Raw genomic sequence first — 27,586 nt, 5'->3', positions numbered from 1 at the left:
GGAGCCCGCTTTTTTCACTCTCCCCGCTTGACAAATCACCATGAAACTTTCAAGACAGGAGCTGGCCTGAGCCCCCGATTAGCTTAGATATTGGCAAATCAAAAAACACTTTTCCTATGGAAACTAGGTCCAAACTATATCTAAAAAATGGTTGTTCCTGAGCACAACACAAGAAATTAATGAGTCCAAGAGAAAAGAGACTAGATCAGATTCTTTCTATATTCAAAGATCATTCAGTCAATTCCTTTATTTTTCTTTCTTTTCTCTTCATAATCGTGAAGTTTCCATCAAATAGTCAATCTTCATATAATGTTCATTGGAATCATACAGAATGTAGCCAGAAAACCAAGCCGACACGTGTTTTGTCACGGGAAACAATCACCTATGAAGGGCTACAACAGAATAACAAAAGCAAATAATGTATACAGTAAAAAAAATACAAAACTGACTGTTCTTCACCACCACCAATACTAGAGTAGGAAGGTTAGACGAAATAACAAAAAGGTAATAGAAAAGGTCGCAACTTTACCAACATGGGACAATTTCATTGTTCATATGTTAGAGTCTCAAAGTAGTAAAAGGTGCACATATAGTCCTATAATCACATGTCAAAATTTACATCAGAGAGATAGTCACTAAAAATTTACCAGAATACAAAACTCACAATCCAAGAGCCATCCTTATAGATGAATTGAAGCCTCAATTCATACAAGGTATACATTTCAGTTGCAGAATCACATTGTCAAGATTCAGATCAGGGGCATTAACACATCATGGATATTCAGTTGCATGGAGGACATACAGGACTCCAGACCGGTATTGAAGTCAGTTTTCTATTTTTGAGGCGGAACATGTTCATTGGCGCCGGATATTTAAACGTGCGTCTTGTGCCTCTTCGGTTCACCTCTATCTTGGAATTACTGACGATGACGACAGGAGTACTCTCCTAGGTAAGGTTATCTGCGGGAGGAAGTGGCTATACTGGACTGTTAGTTTCCTTCGAGGCTGGTAAGTGGTAACGATATTGCATTGGGAGTACTGATATGTTGTGAGTTATGCATGAAATGAGCTATTCTTGACTATATTGGTGACTCAAGTAGGACGCACAGGTATCCTAGATTTGGATGCATTATTTACTCTGTCATATGATTAGGCTACTTTTATTCAATTGCATGTCGTGATATGATTTTGTGTTTGCGAGATGTTTAATGTATGTGTCCCCTTAATTATTATGACTGTGCGAAAGACGTAACGCAAGTCTATTCGCAAGAGGGACCATTATTTATATGGGTTTATAATCTCGATGTATAGCCAAATGTGCCATGGAGTCAGCTATATCCTTACTCTTTAGGATGTTGAATATCTGCAAAATGCATCAAACTCTCTATATATATGGTGCTGCAGTACTTAGTGTTAGATCAATAATGCTGCTTTAGGATTATTTTGCTGCAAGTATGACTTTTCTCTTTCTCAGTGTACTTAGTAAATTTGATAAGTGATTCCATTTTCTATTTTTTATTTTCAGAAATTTCTATATACTCTTCTTTGGATTAAACCGGATATATGAACTGTATGGAGGTAACTTACTCTATGAAGGAGGCCTTTCCTTAGTGAGATATCTCATAACGGCCGTTATTTCCCCTAAGTTTGGCACTAGCCTTATTTGGTCACTATCTTATTATAGAGATATTACAAGTGAGACCAATTGCTCCCGTTTGTAAGACTCTAATTATGTAAGCCTTTATCTGATTGAATTTTATATGAATACTGATGCAAGAAACCTATGGACATAATTTCTCTCTTTAGATATTGGACTTATAGATGAAGGATGGAAATGTGACTGGTTTGAGGAGAATCGATTTTATCTAGAAATATAGAACCGCATCATCACTTAAATTACCGCCTATTATCCTGGTTGTGAACTGATTTCTCCTCATGCTTCTTTTCTATTCCACTAGCTTTGTATTAAACTGAATCATAGACAGGTTATGCCTGGAATGTGGTGTACTATCTTGCGAGGAATTATTATGGTGAGTTAATGGCTTAATTGTCCATTCATGATATAATAGGACCAGACTTTGCTTACCGTAGCGTATTTTGCATTGGTATATCTAACTATGGCCCTTCAGCTGTAATTTACAACCACTTGCTTTTATAGCATATATGGGTCCTCCACCTGTAATCATGGTGGTGAGAGAGACAACTGATGTCATCTTCTACGATCAATGCCCCCTGCCTCTTCCTCTTGTTCTTATTCCTTTGCTGTGTTTGTTCTGAAGAGTCACATTACTTGCTTTATCATATATCTTCTTGTTTACACTGGTTAATTTATTGGTGAAGTTGCGACCTTTTCCATTTTCTTTTTGTTATTTCGTCTTGCTGTTCACCCTTCCTCCTCTACTATTGGTGGTGGTGAAGAACAGTCAGTTTTGTATTTTTTGTTACTGTATACATTATTTGCTTTTGTTATTCTGTTGTAGCCCTGATGAAGTCATTGGGTGATTGTTTCCCGTGACGAAACACGTGTCGGCTTGGTTTTCTGGCTACATTCTGTATGATTCCAATGAACATTATATGAAGATTGACTATTTGATGGAAACTTCACGATTATGAAGAGAAAAGAAAGAAAAATAAAGGAATTGACTGAATGAACTTTGAGTATAGAAAGAATCTGATCTAGTCTCTTTTCTCTTGGACTCATTAATTTCTTGTGTTGTGCTTGGGAACAATAATTTGTTTATTTTGTATTCTTTGTGTTTACACAGAGGAGTATTGGGGACGTAGGTGGCCATTTCCTTTTGTTCCCTGGAGCAACTTTCTATAGGATCTACTAACATATTGGCTTTGCGCAAGGGTTAACCCAGCCACGCTTTGTGTTCCACCCAACTATAACTACCTACCGGCGACCGCCAGTAGGTAATAAATATATTAATTTCACAATTTCCACCACTGCTGCCGAACACCGTTAGGGCAGGTGCCATAACGTGATGGCACAACTCACAAATACATCAACCAACGGCTCCAACTAAGAAGGAAAGGCACTCATGGGGTCTGTATTGAGCTTCACTTCCCAGTTACATGAGCAGATGCGTTTTGGCTGTTTTGCCTTTATCAATGGTCATAGTGGTAAAGGCACTTTTAATTTTAGTTCCTTTTAAATATGTCAAACTGAGCTCCCATTGGCAAGCGTAAAACAGGCACATGGGGAGGGGCTTATAATCCAATGAAAAGCTCAGTTGTTAGAGCCGCCATGTTGTAATGTCTGTTATTAAAAAGCAATTGGCAGACGTTTCACTTTCTGGATAATATTATCACAATTGAAAAATACAAAATAGTGTGCCATTGATTGACATTTGCCAGAAATCATCACATCTTAACCGTCCATCCCCCCACAATCTCGCCCCACGAGTGCCTTTCCTGCTTGGTTGGAGGAGTTGGTTGATATAATAATATGATGTATGTAGTTAATGGATATTTCTTTTGCTGTATTGTTAGGAATTAAGTTATATTTTTTGGGGGGTGAATTTTAAATATTTTGTTAATGTACTATCTGTATTTTAAATTAAAACAAGTATGAAACGTTTCATGTTTAGTTTAAATAATTGTTTTATATAAAATGTGTTTTATTTAATATTTAGTAATTATATTGGAATTATTTTGGCAATATTATTTTAGTTGATATTGTGTGAATTGATATTTCTGAGATGTTAAATGTTTATTTAAAGATTGCAATATTTTTGTTTCTGACATTTGTGTTTTCGATACAAGTAGAAATGTATATTTTTACCAACCATTTTTATGTTCTTGATATTAGTGGTTTTATTAGTTAAGTACAGGAAGTCATTATTTTCGTAAACAATATTTATTTTCTCATATTTTTGTGTTTTGCTATTTTATGCATCAGTATTATGTCAGTGAACGCTTGGACAGGGGAGCAGGTCCAGGTCCCCATATTGAAGTTGCTGCTAAGAGGTAGAAATCAGTAACACAAAGGCTGCAGAAAGGCATCAGGTTCCTCGCTAAAACCCTTGGAGTTCAGGAAGTTTCAGAAGTTTGCCCTTGGTAACTGGAGCTTGCAGCAAAGAGCAAAACACAGCAAATCTCTTTACAATTGGCCTGAATGGGCTGGAGATATCAGAGAACGAGTCTGTTATTTCTGTGTAAAATTTTTCTCCTTGTTGGGAAGTTCTCGGAAACGAGGGGCACCTGTGGCCGTGAACAAATACCTAGTGAGATCATTGTTAAACCCCGGGGTATCTAGTAGCCATTGAAGAAAACATTCCCCCTTTGGATGTAGGGGAATTCCGTTATTTCTTCAAAGAGACTGGATCTGAAAAAAGGAAATATTTCCAGGTAATGGAACCACCACCCTTCTTTGCTACCTCCCTGTGATGTTCTCAGGGAAGAGCAAGGATAGTGCAGGGCAGCTGATGCCGGTACCATAAAAAGGTGCTAGTGTCCTAGGTGGGGAGAGAATGCATGACCCCATAGCTTGAGGAGTCTGCCACCTGTTCTGACCATTGTGCATGTGGTACCCAATGGACAGGCAGGATCACCTTGTTAAAATTAGAAAGTTGAATGGCTCACATCAAACAGTAGAAAAATAAAAAGATTTTAAAAAGTGAGGATCTTATTAATAAGAAGTGTTGCATTGCTGCAACAAAGCAACGATGCAATACTTCTCAGTGTGCCCTGCTTGCGACACCATTGATGCGTAATAGTTACTGTATGAGGCATCATGTTGCAAGGAATGACAGATATGTCAGTATAACTGCTGTATCTCTCGGAGCAAAAGTGACACATTGCTAGAGTTGTGCTGGAAGTGTGACTCAACTCCAGTAATGTTCATTTCACATTGGGCAAGCCCCATGTAAAAGGACCTATTTCAGTCTTACGCCTGCCATGAGGCAGGCGTAAGATATTGATACAGTAGCGTCCGAGAAGTGGCACACTGAAATCTTATAGATTTCAATGCGCCACTTCTACTAGGCTTTTTGCGGAGTAACACCCATCCTACATACCTGGCACGGGTAAATTGTGGTGCAGGGGTTTACAAAGTGTTGCATGTGCTTAAATGCATCACTTTGTAAATAAGGCACAACATGGCGCTTTTTTAAAATCACTGGTGCATCACAAAAGGTGACGCACTAGCGGCGCAAAAGTGTTGCAAGGGCATTTAAATAAGCCCCTAAATATTTCCAGAGTTGGTGGCGGGTGTAGGTACAAAGACAGGAGAACAGGGCTATTACTACTTACAGGTAAGTAGAAGGTCCAGCTACAGCTAGTGCCCACAAGATCAAGTTAATTCAAGAATTCCTGAGCCGTTCCTTTTACCAACAGCCGTATAGATGAAGTGCGGGTGTGGGCCCAGTAAATATTGTAGATGTGTATAGGTGATTAAAATAAAGCTAGGGGTACCAAGGAATGATTTATTCTGGCGGTCCACTGCTTTAATTATGAAGAGATTCTAGAAGGAGAGACTGGAGTATTATGTTTCCAGAGACCTTCCAGAGTGTGCTAATGTCCGGTCTTTCAGGAATGGCTCAGCAATTCTTGAATTAACTTGGTGGTGGGTGGCCACATCAAAGGGTTTAAGAAAAGTCCTTGGGGTGAAATAGAACTTCATAAGTCATAAGTCCGAGTGTGACACAATGGGGCATCTGAAGCCTAGATGACTCCCAACAAGTTCTCCTTATGCAGTGAGAAAAGTGCAACCCTAGATCACTCAGGGAGACACTGGGGCTTTTGTTCAACTCATTCCGAGGGCAAAGTGTTTGTATTATTCTTGGATTGCTGACCCCTATGTGTTTAGGGTCTAAGTTTTTGCTTGACAACCTGATGTAGAAATGCTCACTGCTAAGTGATTGATATTTATTGAGCTGAAGGTGGTACAAAAGCTGATATATCTGACATTTTGGTTGTGACTGTACTAACTGCTTTAGCAAACACAATAGACATAATTTAGCATTTTGCACCCAATTTCACAAGAAGTAGGTTTTATTTTAACATTGCCAAATACCCTTGACAAATTCAGCTGGACTGTCCTTTAATAATGACATGAAGTGTTATGTATTAGTATAGACACATATAGTGATATTGTGCATTTAGGAAGTACGGTCTGATGGAGCACACCATCTCAGAACTATGGGGTCTAGGCTAGTTATAGGACATTCGTTTTCCCTGTGACCATATTCTAGGGTATGTTTTGCACGCCATGTAGTTTGTAAGGCTTTTTAGGTCAGTTGTTTTCACCACTTGCTACTTATAAATATTTCTAATTTTGTGAATAGTATTTAGTTGTGAGTGTCATAAAGTACTTTTCCTTTTGAAAAGGAAAGGCACTGAATGGACAACGGTGTATTGTGGTTTATTTGGTTAATTGCTGTGTTCTGATTCTCCAGACCACAACACCTTTGCATACCGTACAAGTGCACAAGACTAATGTGAATGACCAGACCACGCGTAGCTCCTGTTTGTGCTGCTTGCTTTTTTAAACAGTTTTCTAGTTCTGTGCACTGAAATATAGTAAACCACAAAAAGCACTCCAATGAACCATAGGAGTGTTTTGGTCCTAAGGCACTAGGGTCATAAGACCATAACACTCATATAGACCCGTTTTTAGGATGTTTTAACAACCCTGACAGACCCAAGAATAAAGGGAAACCAGGGGTCTGCATGAGTGTTTTTAATCTTTAATACCCCTGGTCTTCATTTCTCAGAAGAGCTCCCAACACTGTGGTTAAGCCCACCCCGAATTTTAGGCGTCGGGGTGACCCGATGATGAAGCATGACACCACTAGGGTGTGTGAGGGTAATTAAACAAATAGAGTTTTTCTTCCTCCCGTTAAGGTTGAGTTAGGTGTATCCTTACACTTGATAGTTCCCCTTTTTTACAGTTAGAAACCTGTTCTACTGACCACGTGCTGGTTCATTGGAGTATTTTTTGTGGTTTAATGTTTTGACATAAGGGGCATACTCCGACATAGAATCCTCTCAACCCTTCAGGTACGGAGAAGTTCCCCCATAACCTTATTGTACACACACTGAAATATAGTGCCAAATGTCAGGTTTGCGTTTTGATTAGGTACTTGCAATTTCTCATAATTTTCCAGACATTTTGTGTCATTATTTAAAGCAAATTATGCTAATTTCATTCACCTGAAAGGTTTCCAGCATGAACACTTATTGAGAGGGGAATTGCCAAAGACTTTTGTGCTTCAGGTGATGCTTGCACAGTGTCCACAGTTGTCCAAAGACACTCCCAATGGTTCCTCTGGGGCTTGCAAGATCCTGAGCTTGGGATTTGGACCATTGTTCTCATGAAGAACAGGTGGGTAAACGTTACTTGGGTGGTGTGTGATGGTGGAGCTTCCCTGGGGAGTGTGCTGGATGGTCATCGACAGAAGACAACAGTCTTCCTGACACTGCCAATGTGGCAGTTGTGTTTGGTCTGTTGGCTGAATTTGTGCCTGATTTTAAGCAGACTAAGGGCATTGGAGGGACTGCCTAAAAGGTGGGTACCCTTTACGACTAAGCAGACTGTGCTCTTGTTTTCAGAGGGTAATGGCAGCATGCTGTAATGATGTAGTGTAGCAGGCACTTATCTCTATGCTCATGTCCTGTGAGACAATCGACTTCAAAGCTCCTGATTTGCATGTGTTTATGAGCAGATTTGGATGAAGAGGTGCACAGAGTGTGCTCACCATCAGAAAAAGAAGCCTTGCTTCTAGCAGGATGCTCCCCATCAAACACCTAAGTAAAGGTAAAACAGACTACATGTTCGATGAGGCTACAGGACTCAAGGGCTTGATTCCCAAAGGTAAACTTGGACCTATAGTCTAAGTTTAGACTTGAAGTTCTGGGATATTATTACAGCTTTGGTGGTCCTCCTCCGGACTCAGCAGTGGCGGTGCCCTAGGAGTAATGCCATTGGCCGTGGTGCACCCGCCTGTCAGTTACAGACTTGAATTTAGGGCGGGCAGTGCTGTGGCTGTCTCAAATTGGTGGGCTATTAGGCTCATAGGAGAGCCTAACATGCCGTCCGCTTTTGTGACAGTGCCTGCAGCACATTCCTGCATGGTGTAGCATACATGCAGGAAAGGGGGTGCAATTACAGGGGGGGGCAACATGTGCCCTCCCGCATGCACCCTCAGTCGCAGGAGCGGGGGGCCCCCTCAGTTGCCTCTGCCACCCTTTTCATGGTGGGCTCACCCCAATGAAATGGACAGTGGACAGGCAACTCACAATATCCTCAGCGGTGCCACAGCGGCACAAACCAACATATTACTACCCATTTCCAGACCACAGTTCCAGCAGTACTCTTGATCTCAGCAGAGCAGGTGGTCCTGTGGTGGTCTGACCGCCACACTCATAATACTACATGCGGGCGCGCAGTGTGGCGGTGGTTAGACCGCCACCACGGTATGGTGTACTCGTAATACGGCCCTAATTTTTGCCTCAAAGTCTAATTTTAGACCTAAAGTCTAAACATAGACTTCAGGATCCCAATTCACAAAGGTAAATGTAGACCTAAAGTTTAGACCTTCAGGTTTAAGTTTACATTTGTGAACCAGGCCCCTAAAGTCTGTTTCTCGTGGTCCATACCATTTATGCTATGCAATTATCATACATAGTTACTGATTTTCTGTTTGAATCCTTGGTGTCCGCTATTCCTCAAAGTCCATGAATGACATCTTTAAAACTGAAGAAGTATCTCACATCACATTTTCAAAAGATATAGGCTTGCACTTTTCACAAGGAGCCGTCCATAAGAGTTATGAACTCTACTGCAATTGAAATTTTCTCATCCATTAGTGTTAAAAACTCTTGCACTTTTTTATTTCCTCATGGATTAACAGCTAATCATTATCCCAAAACTTGATTGGAATCATGTTGATATAGAATTACTGTAGTATGGCATGCTGATATTAATGACAGCAGATATATACTTACCAAGAGTTTAGATGATATACGCAATATTAATGAATACCTTTCATGTTACCTTTATTAACTTGTTACAATAAATATAAAGAGAATCACAAAAATAATGTAATAATGTTAAAGGTGGCTCTCTTCAGCAAACTACATTTAATAACCTCAAATGTGACTCAAAGTCACTATTTCAGCCTTAATTGCATTGCAGCTCAGAAGCAATATCAAGTTTCATTTCGGAATAGAGAGTGGAAATTATAGAGAGTGTCAACAGTTATCTCTTATAAAATATCAGAACGTAACCTCTAAGGCCAGTACAATAGCCTTCTAAAGATCTCTTTTTATATGTATGTCAATGCTTCTTCACTGCAAACTAAGCGCAAATAAGCAACAAGACATTTCGGCAATTGTCTCTTTGTTTCTCTCTCAGTTTCTGAAACTGTATGGTAACAGTGTGAGATTAAATGCTGCTTCGGTAAAGTACACAGCATACCATCGTGACTATTGCATTTGGATTGCAAAGTTAGTGCATTCTGACACACACCATGCCAGTCTGCATGCTGTGGTGGTGGGTTTGAGGTCTAGCCATTTATTAACAGTGCAGTAATGAGGGGAACATAGTGGAGAATGGTTTGTCTCCCTCACCTGAAGGCTCTAACAGCCAGTAACAAAACTTCCTACATGAGTCCTGGATGGTCAGATCAAAGTGAGGAAGGATGAAGTTTATTCTTTGTAACTGTAACTGATCATGATGAGGCCACTCTAGGAGGTGAAATTCCCCCATAAAAAGGTGTGCAAATCCTCTGCAGTCATAAAGATCCTAGTAGTAAAATACCTTTGTTAATAGCAAACATTCGTAAACTTGCACAAAAGTGTACATTTTCCCGTGTGAATCTGGCCCAATGTCTAACAACAGTTCAGTCCACTACCTAAGCAATATAATTGAACAAGGTGCTCCATGCTCAGTGAGAAAGTGCTTGTGCAAAAGACTATCCGTCCAAAAATGTCGTCTTTTTTTTACTGGGTAGTTTTGGGTTCCATTGAATATGACCAGCCCAATCTTCTGGTACAAAAAGTGACACTTGATCATTGGATGGAGTTTTCGTCAGGACTGCATAAGGAATGCTGAGATCAATGACTCTAGTCAGCTTTATAAATTGTGTCCGATCTGAGACTTTGGCAGTCACCACCGTTTTCTTCACAAGGTTCCTTGAGGTCACCCGTGTTTTGATGGAGGTGGTGCTTTTCTTGCTTGCTGAGTACTCACCTCACCATATTTGAAAAATCGAGTTACATCATGGGCTCCAATAGTTGCCACAAAGTTTCTACAAGGCTCTACAAGGTAGCTTGAATTTTCCTTCAAACTTGGTGTGTTTTTTGCTATGATAGCACATACTGCAGGATGCTGGGGGTGGGTGGAACTCAAGGAGTTCCACTCTGTGGAATTCTGTTGAATTATATGAAAATCCTGCAAGATTCCGCAAAGTTCCACAAATGGGCAGAATTAGGCACATCTCGGTGCTCGCACTGATTTTTAGTAACAGAAGCTCATCCATGCTGAAAAATCTGAATGAACAGCACATGTGGCATATCAGAGGTCACTACAGCTTATACTTTATGACAAGGTGTGCGCTTGTTGGACAGCCTTAACATTGGACTGGTGCAAGACTAATTGGGAGCACCCCTGAGGATATGTTGGCCTATAGTCCTGCTAGCTCACGGTGCAACATCTGTACCCCTACCTTACAGGGTATCAAATGGATATGCACCCTGAGAACATGACAACCCTGATCCCCATAGCTGCAAAATCGGCCCTGCAACAAAATCGGCCGAAAACCGGCCCCGGCAAAGAGCTCTGCGGCACCTCCAACCCCCCCCAAGTGGGGAGGGGGGCCGGCCGAGCACTTTGCCAGGGCCGGTTTTGGTTCCCAGTCCGGCCCTGGTAACAGATCTAGCACCCTCTCGCTCAGCCACTTACTCATACCCAAAGAGATACACAAGAAATACACTGTAAAGCATTTCTATATTTATAGAAGCATTGTGATCCTAGAGTAAAATATTTGTGCAGCCATGATTTATAGAAGGAAACAGACAGGTACATGCATCAAGGTAGACTTTTGCGATTCCTTAATTGTGATTATTAAAGAATCGCAATTAAGGAATCGCTAAAGCCTATGCATGTAGAAATTGGCACCAAAATAGCGATTTTTAACCATTCCTTAATTGTGACTCGCAAAGTGCGAGTCGCAATTAAGGAATGTCTTTCCATTTCTTCCTATGGGCCTAGAGGCCTATAGGAATTAATGGGAATCACATTCGCAATTTAAGAGTACCCAATAGGTAATCGCAAATTGCGCATGCAATTTCAAGGGTGCAAGGGTGTCAAAAGGACACCCTGTTGCACCTCGGAAATCTGCATATGAGTACATCTTGCACAAGACGTGCCCCAAGGGCATGTGTGTGTGTAAAATTAAACTTTTTTAAAGTTTTTGCTAATTACCATCAAGTACAAATTGATGGTAATTTGCTACTCCTATTAGCGAAATCTCTATTTTTTTACTTTAATAGATTGCAATGAAGGAATCTCAATTTGCGATTCCTTAAATGCAATTACAATTTAAGTCATCGCAATTTAGAGATTACTTAAATTGCGATTTTTTCATTTCGGATGATGCATCCCAAATGCAAAAATACTGGCGGCAAAGGGGCAGATTCCGAGAATCTGCCAGTTTGCAACCGGTTTTTCTTTTGATGCATGTGCCTGAGAATGACATGATGAGCATTACAGGAATTGTGAAAAATATGAACAATTCAACTATATTGCTTCTTACAGGAAAATTTTATACTTGCATAGAAGTACTGTACTAAAGTGTACTACTACCTATTACACTCTACCCTATTGTGTCTAGGGTGAGTGGATCTGCCAAATCACTGTTGGGTGGTCTAAATCCCATTACCTGTGGGTGTCAGCAAGTTGCCTGTCTTGGTGTAGAGTTGGACAGCATCCCTCACATGAAGTGACAGGAATTAGCTGACCTGGAATCCTGGCATGGACCGACCTCACAGTGCCAGCGAAATGCTCCTTTACATAAACAAAGGCTTGATGAAAAATACCTAATAATATCCTCAATCTTATCATACCGAAGCTCCAGTCAGGCCGCGATTGTTTATTCTACTGTCACCGAGCAGCCAAAAACAAATAACAATACTTTGGGTTCTGAACCTAGCTCTTTTACAGAATGCTCAAGATGTTCTGATAGAGTACTTACGAAGTGGCATGGTAAACAAAGTGAGTTTGAGGAATGTTATGCTGTGTGTGCATGCATATGAATGTGTGTCAAATGTCATCATGTTTAAGGGGAGAAGGCAGCTTAAGAACATGACTCTCTCCAGGACTCGTTGACTAGACCCCTGAATTCATATCAGGGATAGTAGAGAATGAATTTGCTGGACACCATAAATGACAGGGTAGTCTTGTTTGCTATGGACTTGTGTTGTCATTGGTGCCCCAGCAATCGGCATTACAGGTTCTTGCAGCATACACAGACAGTCTGCAAGCAGTAGAAGCCCTGACAGTCCTGCAAGTGCAAAAGAAGAGAATGTCTAACATGGAGCACATTGTAGTTCTGCTGCCAAGAAGACCCAGGGTTAGAGGACCATCAAGGCAGTAATGGAGAGCAGATGCACACTCATTTATCAAAAAAGCTTATAAGGTGTAGAAAACATCAGCCAGAGGTTTTTGAATGGTATCAGAAATACCTATTCAAAATTGTGGGGGTCAGGAGGCTCCAGACAATTACGCTGGATTGCTGGAGCATGCTACAAGGAGTACTGTGAAAAAAACACTGTTACAAATGTCCCAAAACTGGCAAGTATATTATAAAGAATTTGGCTCATGTACATCATTTTCTTCATTGATGTTGGAGCCCGAATCCCTGAGGCTCTTACAACAGTGAAGAAATCCCAAGTGGGGTTATTGATTACCTCTTAAAATCCCTGTGAAGCACTGGGTCCCTTGGCAGACCAAAAGTGGAGCTCCACTGTTTGAAAAGTCATCCCTCATTAGAGGCTCCAGGAACAAGATGAACACTTCATCTACTCCACACACAATACGGTATAGGTGGACAGGGTGAGCAGGGAATGAGCAGGGTAGGTTTTCTCAGTTTCTGGAAAAGGACTGCAGTATACCAGCAGGGTGAGTGAGCTAGTGAGAATGTGTAGTGAGAGAAGACCACTTTGAGGTATGCCCTGTTTATGCACAGGTGCAACATGAAGGGGTGGGCATTCATGTTCAAGGTATGATATTCCAAGAAGTAAAACAGCTGGAGGCAGGCTGCATCAAATAATGAAAAAATAAAAAGAGAAAAGTAAATATTTCCCTGACCCAACAGCCTCCAAATCAAAAGTGCTTTAAAAGAAGGCTTCTGTTGAAGGAAAGCACCTAAAGCCCCATATGAATTAAGAAAGTAACATATTTTCTCTTGCGGTGTTTGCATAAAAGCAGGAGTATCTATAATGTTTTTTTCTAGCTCTAGGGGCTAGAGTGGCCTGACACATGTCCTCTTAATGCAAAGAGAAAGTGCCACCCTGAATCTCTAAAGGAGAAGAATTAGAGACCATGGGAGAAACTGGGGTATTGTTCAAGTAATTTCATTCGGTGTTGTTCTGAGAGTGTTAGAATCTACGGGCCTGATTCGCAAACCACACTTTGTAATATGTTTTGATAGGGACATCACCCACCCACACAAAAGAAAACCAATTACTCTGGGGGTGGAGACATGTAACTTCAACTTTTGCAGTACGTTTACAATAGTAGTTTGTGACTACGAGAAGTAGTATACTTACTACAAAGTATAAACTTACTTTAAAGAGTAACTTAAATTGGTGAATCTGGCCCTATGTGTTGTGACTCCTGAGGGATGGCTTGGCAATCTAATATAAATAAAGAATGTTCATTGTTGTTAAAACCTTGTTCATTTTTCTGTTGATATAAAAAGTGCAATAAAACCAGTAGGTCATGGTAATCAATGATCAATCTGGTGACTGTTGGTAAACTAACTAACTTATATTATAAAATGGAATAAGTATTATAAAAAACTGTAGGACTGATTTTAACATTGTGTAGACACTTAGAAAAGCCAGAGGTCTTGACCTCTAATATTTGTATGGTTTGTAATATGCACTTTTAAGTGTATTGTGGTTGTGGGGGTTAGGGACTGCTTTACAACAATGGTTCAAAGTGCATCAGACCTACAGGCACTCCTCTGGGGTAAGTGGATTAGTTGTCCACTGTGACAGTGTTCTAAAGTATGTATTTTGCACTTTACATAGTTTAGAATGGGGCTCACATGATTTTTACACCTTCCATTTTGTAAATATTTGTTATTTTATGCTTAGAATTTAGTTGTGTGTGCGTGTGTGTTAAAAGACGTTTACAATATAAAAGAATAAGCACTGACTGCACAACAATGTATTGAGATGTATTTGAGATATTGCAGAAATATTCATTACTACCCCCACAGCACCTCACTGAGTAAATCTTGAATTGTTTGGCCTTGCTACCCTGACAGTCAAATTTGTTCAGGAGTACTTGTTTCACAATTTGAGGATTCATAGTAAAGGGGTGCCAGGAGATGTGAGATCGATGAAACCAGATGATACAACTGAAGCTCGTAACTTCTGATTGCACTGGGACCACCTGAACTAGATTTCTCATGTATTATGTTTATAAAAGTGTGGGATTTTTTTACAAAAAGTTTTTACTGTGACTTCCAACTGAGGTCAACGAAAGGTGTGGAAACATCTTTAGACTTTAATTGCAATCTGTGCCTGCTAACAGCTTCTGTATTCTGAGAACAAGCATAGAAGGGGGAAATATTGCTGTTGTACCAAGATATGACCTCCAAAATACTGTGGCTTAAAAATATAGTGACCAACCATCAAAGTAGGAGTAGTTCCTCATAAGCAAAGTGATCACAAGGTGGTGAAACAACAAGGTACTGTCACAAGGAGACCAGAAGGTCAGATCTTAATGCCCTCACACACCTTTTGGGGTGTCATGCTGCATCACTGGGTGCTCCTCGTCGTGCCGGCACTGCAATGCCTGACAGACCAGTGTCCTCTTTGTCAGAGATCTTATGATCCAAATATGCCATTTAGGTGAATGCATGTGAGGGAACCATGCGGAAGTGTGTCTAGTGGAAAGTGAAGTGTGTCTAAAATAGACTCTGGTGCCCTATGAACAATTATTTATGGTATGGGGTAAGGGCCCCAGGACTAAATAAAAACAGTGGTTCTGTCATTCAGTCATGTACCTGGACAGCTAACAACAAAGTGAGGTCGACAAGTTTCATACCTTGATTGCCCAAAGGGTCAGTCCGTATTTCATCAGGACCAAAAACTAGCTATTTATTGCCCCTGAGGGGAAAGGACCTCCTTTCTAGTAAAGGATGGCCAATCAAGACGTACAATACTGCACCTGAAATATATAGTGACCAGATATTTTAGGACTTAATATTGAAAGTGAGAATATTGTTTTTTATGTGTTTAATATTTTGTTCAAATATAATTGGATATGATATTCTTTCATTTAATATAATTGTCTAACATATAGATTTTAATCAGTTTGGTGAATATTAGTTAGTTTACTATTATACATTACTAGCATTATAATGTTTGTGTTTTGTTTACTTTAGTATCGTTTGTAAGTTTAAATATGACATTTCATGTATTTTAACATTTTATTGGAAATGGGTATTTTAGTAGTGGGTTGTTGAGATTGTAGGGTTTGTAGGGGACTGGGAGTGGGAAATTCTAGTTATGTCATTTTGTTTTTTAATTAAAAATTAATACATTGAATAATTAGCCATCTAAATATTCCATTCTCTTGATTTGTTTTATATTTTTTCGTTTCAAATTTGTTTGTTTTATTTCATATTTAATTCGATATTAATACTTTAATTGCTTGCAAGTGTTTTTTGTTTTATGATTTTAAGGAATGTTGGGGCACATGCATCATTGAGACATTTTGCACTTCTTAATTTGCGAAAAATAACGAATCGCAAATTAAGAATTGCAAAATGCTATGCATAATTTTTTTCGGTATTCATTTGTGATTCGGTAAAAATCGCAATTTTTACCGAATCCCAAATAAATACCGAATTCTTAAGTTAATTTTCGCAATTCCCATTGATTCCTATGGGCCAAAAGGCCCATAGGAGTCAATGGGAAGGCATTAGCAAATTGCGAGTGGCACTTTGAAAATTTCATGGGTGCAGGGGACCCCCCCATGCACCCCTGAAATGTATTTTTCGCATCATGTTTCACACAGACATGTCCTAAGGACATGTGTGTCCGTAACATGAATGTTGAAAAAAAAGCATTTTCAGCATTTTAAACACTTTTTCCACATTTACCGAGTGGTTCAACTACTCGGTAAATTTGACACCCTAATTGCGATTTCGCACTTTTAAAAGTAATGATGCATTGCTTTAAAGAAATCGCACATTTGCGACTTCTTAAAAGCAATCGCAATGTTAGAACTCGCAAAAAAGTTACGAATTCAAAAATTGCTTCATGCATGCCAAAAAGCACTTTTGGAATCGCAAACGGACGATTTTAAGGAATCGCACCGTTTGCGACTCCAAAAATGCTTGATGCATGTGGGCCGAAGTGTTTTAGTTTAAAATATGTTTAGCATTTTTTTATTTGTTTATTTGTATTTTAAAATGAGCATTTTTTAAATGTAATGTTATTTGTTTTATTTTAATTGTAATATATTTATAATTTATTTTAAATACATTTAAATATTTAGTTTTGGTCTATATAAATGTTTCAAAATAAATAGGATTGGGAATAATAAATTCGACCCCTCCAAAGTCCCACACTTTTTCTCCTGTTTCTTAAATTGAAGTTGGAATAGTAAATCAGATCCCTCCAAAGTCGAATACTTTGCCTACTTTTCAATATGGCGGAGTGGGAATTGTAAACTACTCTATAGTTCAATTCTTTCCCTGCTGTTGCGTACGTTGGAGTGGGAATAATAAACCTGACCGCTCCATAATCAAATATGTTGCTTAGATTGGAGTGGAAACAGTAAATCTACCACATGTCCCGGTTATCAGAAAGTTTTGCCTGAACACATAGGGAGGCATGTTTTCCAGTAGAGAATTAGTTAGCAACACCTACCAGAAAGTAATATCATTTACACATATATTACTGTTGTCAAAAGGTGAATTTAACTCCATTTATTGCCTCAGGGCCTAATTACAATGTCAGTCAGAAAGCTTCCGACAGCTGGTCGAAGGCTTTCCGACTGAGATTGTAGGTTTAAAGTACGACATCCTTATAAAAATTACAAGGCCAGAGTTTAAACCAGCCGGTGAATCCAACGATGTTTAGACGGGCTCAAGGAGCCCGTCGGCCTGTCAGACAGACCTCATAATCCCTTATGGATGGCGTTTCCGTAGTGGGAATTATAATGTTAGTTTCTGACAGCCAATCCATGTCTGCCTTTCCGACATGGATTGGCTGACGGAAACTGACTCTTCCCCCCCTGGCCCTCAGCATTTGGCCCTGGGGGGCACCAACATCCCTGCACCATGTGGCAGGCACTGTGATGTTTGGAAACATCCATTTTTCTATGGAAGCTTATGCTGTGGACGATTTCTGCCCGCCGCTCAGACTACCATAGAAAAATGGATGTTTCAGACCGCACTGTGTGCAGTCGCATCCGAATGATGCAGTCAGAATCGCTGACCTGAGGTCGGTCGGTTCCCATTCCGCAACGGTCTGCCCGACATCATAATCAGGGCTTCAGTGTCTGTATTTTTGAAGGTATGACTGCTATCAATTAAGTCATTCTGCACCCTTCAGTCAATTCCAAATTTTAGTCCTACTTCTATGCTTTTTGAATGTATTGGGTATTGGCATTAAAACTGTGGTCACTCTAGTCTGGCTTTTTAAGATCTTTTTAAAATACACTTAAAGTCAATTTAAATTTACATTTTCCACTGTAGATGCTTTTGATGGATGGCCTTTGTTTGAAACTAGCTTATACTTTGTATTAATGTATATCTCTCTTTATTTTAATCCCCGGTTATCTATCCCTTAGCGTTATTAAGTTGTGATTGTAAATTACTGAATTCCAGAACACTCTGGTGAAGTGAAGACATGTAACTAGCCTTACCAAAGGTGGCTGAGTTGCATGTCAACAGAGCTTTTGGCTACCCTCTTTTTGGAAATAGCAAAATTATAATTTGGGAATTGTAGCAGATTTTTTTTTGCTGTTGTAATAAATGTATGAGTGCCAATTACATCTGTTATGCAACGTGCATTTTGTCCAAATTCTGCGTGAAAACTGTACTAAAAATACCGGCGGAATATTGATTCAAATACAAAATGTCTCACTAGCGTGGCAAATTACAGCGTATGGGACAGTTGAAAATTACATGACATGAACTAAAACAAAGGAAAATGCAAGCAACTTGGCAAGAAAATTGCACGACATTTTGCTTGCATAAAATAATTTGCAGGGCGCAAATAATAATGCATTTTGTATCTCATCTGACCTCTCCGCTCTCTTTGGAAGTATATCAGAGCAAACACAGCTTATCTGTGTTATTTAAGATCAATATTTTGAAAAGCTTAGTGTTGGACATTTTTACTACATTTTGTCACACTCTTCCAGTTGCAGCATTTCTGCAACATGTTCTGCACATACTGTGGACTTTCTGTTTTGTTGTGTTCGTTCTTTGTCAATATAATAAATATGTTTTGTCGAATTGAGGCAGTTATCCTAAAATATGGTCAGACAGTAGTTATTTTGGCATTCTTTAAAGGGCAGCCTGCTGACTAGATCACAGTTCTGCTTCTTCTTTCTTAATTTCATCATGTTACTCTGCCTACTAAAAAGACCTGTGGTAAAGAACGGAGTGCACGGGACAGAACATCTTCCATGTTATGTCCTGTGTCCAATCACAATCTACCTCTAAATGAGACATTTAACACTTCCTCGTATTTCTGATAACTCCATGAGGACGTCCAATTATGGAGGGACGTCAAGAGGCTAATACATTTTGAATTGCTTACTACAAACCCAGAAGCAGTGACACCTGCCTTACTCTATGGTGACTCTTACAATTGCTAGGTGTTAAGCATCCATGTTCAGGATATCAATCCCGCCTCGAATCTTTATGTAAGTGTGAATATGGATTAGAGTGATGTTGCACAACGTCAATCTGATCAATTATTAGCTCTGATTAAGTTACTAATCTTCGTTGATACTGGACCTTATTTGGGGGTTGGCGGATGGTAGACTTGGTTACAAACATGGGGCCTGTCCCATCCCCATTATTACAAGTGCATTATAGCCTACGGCACTTGCAATACTGTAAGATGAGATATTCACCACTGTCTCTAAAATATATTTTAATTAACCATTATCAATTCTTCTTTAAGAGCACAACATAAGCTAGTAAAAAGATTGTTATTTCATTCTCTTTTTCAAAATACTATAGAGTGCCTCTGGCAGCTAACTAAAGTCAGTCAAGCGCACCGATGGGCCGATGCTCACAAAAATTGACCAAAAGCACTATAGAACAGCAAGACTGAAATATTTCTCTGCTGCTAGGGTAGATGTTGAAGTTTTTTTTCAAGCACACTGTTAACTCTGGGAATTCCCTTTCTCCTTCATCTGTGTCTTTGAATCCCGAGAATGGTTTTGGTGGAACATTTTTCAATTTACTTTCTATGATTAGAGCCGACCCTTCCAGTGCCCTATTGATTACTGTCAGAGCTCTTTGTGAAATGTAGAACAGAGGGCGACGGTGAGTCCATTTTTGACTCCAAACCGTTTTGTTTCTTTCAGATGTTCAGAATTTTGTAAAATAATGTGTATTACCCACGGTTGTATCATTGCCTTTGTTTTTGCAATTTTTAAATATCCTTAACATTTAAATTTCAAAAATATTGCTGTAACTGAATGACAACTCAAGAAGTTCACTTTCTAAACCACAAAATAATAACAAACTAGAGAAAAACTAACAAGTGAAATACCTGGTTTGCATGCCTCTTATTGAGGTTTCTATTTTAAATTGAGGAGAAATTTGATAAGAAAAGGATGGTGTACGCATTAGAGACATTACAAATAGGTCCCCTTGAGGACCTATGATGCTCTGCCCTGGCTCAGCACAGAGCCCAGTGCCTGTTTGTATGCACCTGCAATCTGTAAGGTGATATTTCTCCCAGTTAGGGCTTGATTTTCAGCCTGTACAGATCAGACACGGTGCTGTCCAAAGTAGTGCACCAACTCGGAGAATAATCAGGTTAAATGAATTCAATTTACACACTGCCCAGCTCTGCGCCCTTGAAACTCATCGTGACACTGCCCCTGGTCAGCTGGGTGGAGTATTGATTGACACATGCACATTATTCAGACACCGCTGTCAAGTTAATGTTGTTTATTTAATAACAGGTAGGGTATCATTTGAAGCATTTTGTCGCACAAGCTTAAACCGCCCTGCCATTCTAATGGCAGTCATGCTGCCCAATTTAACCCATGGATCCAGTGGATATTTTTCATCACAAGTTACCTCCATCTGTTAGGCAGGAACTGCTTTATGGGAAAATGGACAGGGACGGTCTGCGCTGCCAAAATGGCAAGACCTGTAGCCAGATACTAGAATCCAGGCATTAGGCACCTTATAATGATCCTTTATTAGCAGTCACATAGAAATGTACCTCGCTCATCAGTACTGTCTAGTAGAAAGTGAGGGGCATTTACATATCTGTCATTGTCAGACTGGCATGGTTTTAGTAGCAGTTCTAAGCATACAGGATGCCATTGGAAATGCTGTTGGGATACTAATGTCATGCTATTTAGATCAGCAGTAAGTCTGCCTAATGCCAGTATTACTTGCTGGTAATCTTCATTATTTAAAATGTTCCTTTCTTTTTCCAGTACTTACTCCATAAGCTGAAAGGCCATGCCCTTCCAATTCAGCTTACTTTCCAATCATTTTCTTTTATTCTAATTCTTTTATCTTGCTGTAGGAAATGGGGTTACTGGTTGAAGTAGCTTAAACCCTTCTCAAGCAGCAACCACAATTCCTGTCGAGGTGAAGTCAAAAGCAAGCACCAAATTAACCTGTGCTTACAACTCTGGTAGACTGGCATGAAGCAGTTAGGCTTAATTTAGAGGCAAAGTGTAAAGTATTTATGCAGCTCTTCAAACAGTAATAAATTGAAAGCACAACACAAGAAAAATCCATCACCATATTAAATAGAGTAAAATGTAATGAATAATTTCAGACCAAAACGACAAACATCCAAACAGTAGTCAAGTGAAAATAGTCTCCTCAAGCACAACGGGCTGACTGTGGTTAAGTAGTTGTTCTGGACTGGGACAAAGTCACAAGTTTAGGACGACCACCATGGAGTGTGGGATGCAGAGCGTTGTGAGATCCCACATCAAGGATGCATTACGCAACGGCAGATCCAAGGAAACAGCAGGGGAGTGATGTAAAATCCGGTGTCATCATCATGGATGTCATGTTATGTTATGTTATAACAATTTTTATAGCTCACTAATACCATTAGGTGTCTAGGCGCTTACGGACAACATACTGTGGAGGGAAACTAGTTCCTGAAAAGCCATGTTTTGAAATTTTTCCTGAACTCAGGCAGAGAAGATATCTTACTAAGAGCAAGCGGAAGATAATTTCATAGCCTAATGGTGCTATGTCTGAAGCTCCTCTCCCCCCAGTTCACCGTCTTGACTCTGGAGGTGGGCATCAGAAAGGCATTGGCCGAACGTAATAGTCTGCTGGGGGAGTACAAACTAAAAGAACGCCATAGAAATCGTGGACCTTCTCTGTAAAGTGCCTTGTTTGCTATACAAAGTGCCTTGAATTTCACACATTGGGCGAGTGGCAGCCAGTGTAGCTCTCGTATCCCGTCCCTAATGGACTGATGTTTAGGGACATCTAGCAACAATCTGGCAGCAGCATTCTGTACCGTTTGTAATCTTCTAAGTTGATTAGACAGTAGGTTTGTATATAAAGCATTACAATATTCCAACTTAGATAAAACCAGAGTTTAAAACAATTGTCTTTGTGTTTTTCGGAATAAATGGAAGAATTTTACCCACTGTTCTAATGGTCAAGATCGCGGAAGACATCACCTTAGAATTCTGCGATTTAAAATTAATCTTCTCATCTATTCTGACCCCCAAATGTTTTGCCTTTACTCCCGGTGTAGGAAGGGGGCCCAATGTACTTGGCCATCAAACTGGGGACCAAAGGGGATAAAGTTTTCCAAAAAGCACTACCTCGGTTTTTCTCGAGTTAAACTTCAAGCAATGCCTGCTCATCCAATTGCTCAGGGTGACCATGCAATCATGCAGTTTGATAGAGTGGTCAACATTCTTGTCTATGGTTGAAATGATCACTTGAGTGTCGTCTGCATACAAGGTCGGTATTAGATCAAAACTTCTGATCAAAGGTGCTAATTCAGATACATAAATATTAAAAAGCATAGGGCTCAATGAAGAGCCCTGCGGCACCCCACAAGGCAGAATAAAAGATGCAGATTTAAAATCTCCTAGACCAATAGTCTTCAGCCATTCTATCAGTAAGGTGTGGTCCACAGTATCAAATGCCGTGGTCAGGTGAAGGAGGATAAGAGCCGCCGATCCACCGCCATCTAATGCGATGTGAATTTCCTCTGTGGTCTTAATCAGGGCTGTCTCAGTGCTGTGGCATGACCGGAAACCAAATTGGCTGTGGTCTAAGACGTTGTTGTTTAAAATGTAAGTGGAAAGTTCCCTATTTAAAATTTTCTCAAGTATTTTTGCAGGCAACTGGAGTCTTGCAATTGGTCTGTAGTTGGCTGGGTCAGCTGCATCAAGGACCCGGCCAACGAAAGGCTTGCGATGTAAAGTCCTGCATCAATAATGCGTTGCACAGCAGTGGTTCTAAGGAAACTGTGGGGCTTCAGTGCGAAGTCTTGTGTCATTGTCAAGGATGCCATCGGCAAAGGGTTGGATTGAAGATGTGTTGCACAGGGGCGGTCCCAAGGTGTCTGTGGGCTGTGATTCGAGGTCCTGCATCAGGCATGCTCTGTGCAGCGGTGGTTAAAATGTGTCTGCTAGGAGAGGCATTGTGTTTGTGTGTTCTGCTTACAGGACCAATGCTGGGCTGGCAGAGCACCTTCAGACCCACTTCCAAGGGTCCTGGACTGGTGGAATCACTATTTGGAGGGTAGGACTCAGAGCAGACAGACTCCAGGTGCTGGTTTCAAGGTGATTGAAGCCTTTCCTGTCCCTGGGGATGTGATCAGGAAGCCAAACAACTAGTCCTTGGAGTCACTCTGGTGGTCCGGGTTGAAGGTGCAGATCGAGTCCTTTTTTACTTAGGCAGCAGCACAACAGAGTAGCTGCCCTTCTTGCAGATCAGCACAGCAGTCCTTCTGAGTCTTCCACAGGTCCAGAGGCTGAGTCTTCATTATGTATACCTGGTGCCCACTTTGAAGTAGGAGACACCTCTATAGGCTTCTACACCAAAAGGTGCTTGGAATTTCCTGCCTCCCTGCCCTGGCACCAGCTTATCAAAAGAATAGTGTCAAATCCTTGTTTAGTGTGCTCTGGCAGAGTCTTTGTGATATGCAAGTGTGTTAGGTGACATTTCCTCTCCCTCAATAAAGTTCAAATGGCTCCACCTGACAATACCCATTCCTCTCTTGTCTCATTCTCTGCAAGCAATATACAAATACTAACTGCCTGATGCTCCTAGTCACGTGACCCAGGACACAGACTGCAGGCACCAAATGGTTAGAATAAGAAAATGCAAACGTTCTAAAAGTGCCATTTTCAAAAGTGTGACTTAAAATCCAACTTTACCAATAAAGAGGGTTTTAAATTATAGTTAGTTAGACACCAAACTTGACATTCCTACCTGAAAGTTAACACTTTTTAAATGTAATAAGGTAAACCCATATTATTCTATGGAAGAGGCAGGTCTAGCAGTAGCAAAAAATGAATGTAAGATTTTTTCACTATCAGGACTACAAAAGTTAAATGTAGATGTCCTACTTTTGAAAGTCACTGCACCCTGCCCTATGGGTTATTTAGGGCCTATACTACAAGTGATTTATATGTATTATAAAGGAAGGTATTATAAAGGAAGGAAGGAAGAGTGTTGTGTTGCTCAGAAGGGCCCGCTACCAGACAAGACCAAACCCCTGAAGGTTGTCCAAAGGATACAGTGTGATGGAATGGCTAGGTGAAGGGTATGGTAGTGGGGATAAGAACAGCTGGCAGGGAAGTCTAAAAAGACAAGAATGAGGGAGCTCAAATAGTAAAGAGCATCCACCCCTGTTCCTTCAAATTCATAAACAAAAACATAAACTCCCCAATATCAGTTTACCTGGGTATGTAGCCATCATCAATTATTTCTCACTCCCAAAGGTTCCCACTAATAAACACTGGGGAATTCTGTGTATAATTAATCCATTATTGCGAATGGCATTACTTTCATGCCAAAACATAGTCCAACTGCAGAACACTTCGTTTATCCCTGCAATATTTCTCACCATTAGCCAGCACAAGCGATACTGAGATCACTTAGATCACAGTCAATGAGGAACAGAAAAAAGAAAGTCACTCCAGGATGTGCTTCCATAGCACCAAGTCAACTAAAGTGAGAGCCTGCAGTGAATTAAAAGAACACCAGCATTTCCAGGTGCCTGCCTGGAGCACCAAGTCCTACCGGTATTGGTGGCTGAATTAAATAAAGAAACACTCCTGGCTGCAACCGGAGATGGACAGAATTCCTGCAATGTGGTGTGTAAAGAGAGAGAGAGAGGTCTCACCTCTCCAATGACCGTCTGTGAATGAATACCGTTGATGACTTCATTGAGTCGCTTGTAAATGTCCTGCTGCATAGAATTTCCTCTCAATACCGAGCAGGAAATAGCGCGCACAACCTTGTTTTGACCCACGCAGTTTCCATGTGATGGACTCAGGATCCCTGGGAATTGTAGTTGTCAACTGCTAGACAATGAACTGAAATACCGACGACATAGAAAGAAACAAATATCTGAATACTCTCTTGGTTATTTTTTCCCCTGAATTATGATAGTATATGAAACGTAATTAGCGACTCATGACAGGTTTATGACCGGTGAAAGATTTGGTTTGCCAGGTAGAAGTGACACTTTTAAAACTGCACACACAGGCTTCAATGGCAGGCACAAAACATGTTTTAAAATGCTACTTAACTGGATGGTACAGTAGGTGCTGCAGGCCCATCAGTACCATTTGGAGAAGTGTGGCTCAATGGTTAGAGCAGGCAGACCTTGATGCAGAGCTCTGGCCAGGGACCAGGGTTTGATTCCCGCCTCGACGGGTCTCCGGCTCATTAATTCCCCTGACTGGATATTCTCGCCTCAGTGCCTGTTCTGATCATGGGTCCCACGCTGCAACTCTGGGCAATAGCTTGCTTAGTCTCCACAACGGCCCCAAAAGCGCTGGGATGCCTGGCTGCACCTGGGGGGTGCCCAGGAGTGGACATTTCCCAGGAAAGCCAGGAAGGGTTCCTAAGCGGTATACGGACAGCGCCGGGACACCTCCGGTGTAGGTAGCTGTGCGCTTTACAAATTCCGACATTTATTTACATTTACCATTTCATATACCTGCCCTGGTTACATGTACTACCCTTTTACTAGGGACTTGCAAGTAAACTAAATGTGCCAATTGGATGTGAGCCAATGTGCTCTTGTTTTAGGGATAGAGTACAGGCACTTTCAGAATGATTAGCAGTTGCAAAGTGCACAGAGTCATAAAAGCCAACCTAAACGGTTTCAGAAAACAGGAAGGAGAAGGCAAAAAGGTTTGGCGATGACTCCGCAAAAATGTCCAAGACCAACAGTTACCCTCACCCAGACCCACTATCTGGGTCTTAAAGAGCACTTCCACTTTAATAATTTCTTGATCAACGAGCATTGATGAAGAGACCTCTGAGAAAGTGTTATCCTAAGTACTGGGATGAAGATGGGAGATTCAGAAAATTAGAGTTACAAAGACTTCCTGTAATTATTCTAGCTATTACCTCTACATCCCTTTCTTCATCATATTCTTTACTCTATCATGTTACACTTAAATCATATGCTTTCTCACAATTGCTATTTACCAAAAACACACCAAGCCAAGGCACACTCAACAATACACTTCTCTAATGAGTATAAAGGTTGAAGATGCTGCACAAGTGCTCTGTCTACGGATAGAAACTTGATTCCCCTCTGCCCATAAAGCCACCATCCCCTTTTACGTCCATCTTGAATGCTCCCTGGAATTCCAGATGTGCTGGAGTATAAGAAATGTCTGTCCTTAGCCATCTACCCAAGGTTGCCTTAAAAGTGTGTTGTCAGTTGGACACATCAAAATTACTGAACGAATGAACACATTAGGGCCTATTCACAAAGGTAAATTAACACATGAATAAATCTACATTTCAGAATTTACACTTATGCTTTGCAGTAAATGTACTACTTTTGGCTATTCGCCATTTCTGAGTGTGAATGTACTACAAAGTGAAGACATACAAGCCTCCACCGAGCTGCTAGTCAATTTTCAAAAGTAGGCAGAGTCACCAGGATGGATATCTCACAATGGTAAAGTATAGAGAAAATAAAAAAAATGTATTAAACTTAAAATAGTAAAAGTATTTTAATGCTGAATGGTAATGTAAATTATTTTGTATACATTTATTTTAAATGTAGACTAAAATAAAGAAAATGCTCAGCACTCTTTTCTTAATTTGGAATAATATATTTAACTAATTTAAATATATGAAATTACATTAAATGTATGTTTTACATTGTATTTAAAAAATCATACCTAAACAAAAAGTTATATTTACTTAATACGTACAGAATTTTTTACAACAAGTTATGACTAGAATTGATTTAAATTAATTGGGGATTGCAAGAACCAGTGCCACAGCAGCGCAGGGCTGACAAGAGTATTATTTGATCAGAGGACACGAGGGCAGACAGCGGGTTTGAGAATAAAAAATATGCTTGACTGACGTAATCCTATGGTTTTCCTCCTTTAACCAGTTAATCATCTTTCCGTACTCATATGGGAACAGGAATACTCCCCGTCGTCTCATCCAAAACACAATGGCTCTACATTGCAGCTTTCAATGTTGCTTATTTCTCATCATCTAGCGGTTACAGCTGGTCTACTCATAATACATTTCCTTGTTCAAAACTATGTATCCAGGAGGAAATTTTCGTCTCTATATTGTAAAAAACGAAAGTTATTTATTAGCAGCAATCATTGTGTAAGACAAAACAATGGCAGAATTAGATGAAAACATTTAAGTAACTTTTAATCATTATGAAAACATGTTCATGTAAAGGTCAAGAATTAAACATTTTATACCATTAAGCAGTTTGCAGTCATGTCAGCTTGTCAGGCTATTTTGCTTCAGCCATTTAAGGCTTAGTAGGAATACATATGGTTGCCTACTACATTTTTTCATTAAAACCCATTTTATTTCTCATTTAATCCTATACGGTAACCCAGCATATTATTATAAACTGTATTAATTTCACATTATTAATAAATACCCCCTCACGCCCAACCGTATTCAAG

The 27,586-nt window shown here is 40.1% G+C and overlaps 1 long non-coding RNA gene across 1 annotated transcript in view; it reads left to right on the top strand.

Moving 5' to 3' along the window:
• Nucleotides 1-27,586, top strand: part of LOC144780835 (uncharacterized) — a 431,615-nt gene that overhangs the window by 380,976 nt on the left and 23,053 nt on the right. The window lies entirely within an intron of this gene.

This window comes from Lissotriton helveticus, chromosome 9 (assembly GCF_964261635.1).
Source record: "Lissotriton helveticus chromosome 9, aLisHel1.1, whole genome shotgun sequence".
Classification (NCBI taxonomy): Eukaryota; Metazoa; Chordata; class Amphibia; order Caudata; family Salamandridae; genus Lissotriton; species Lissotriton helveticus.
The sequence above is the reverse complement of the archived record's forward strand: the minus strand, read 5'-3'. Positions and strand labels throughout refer to the sequence as shown.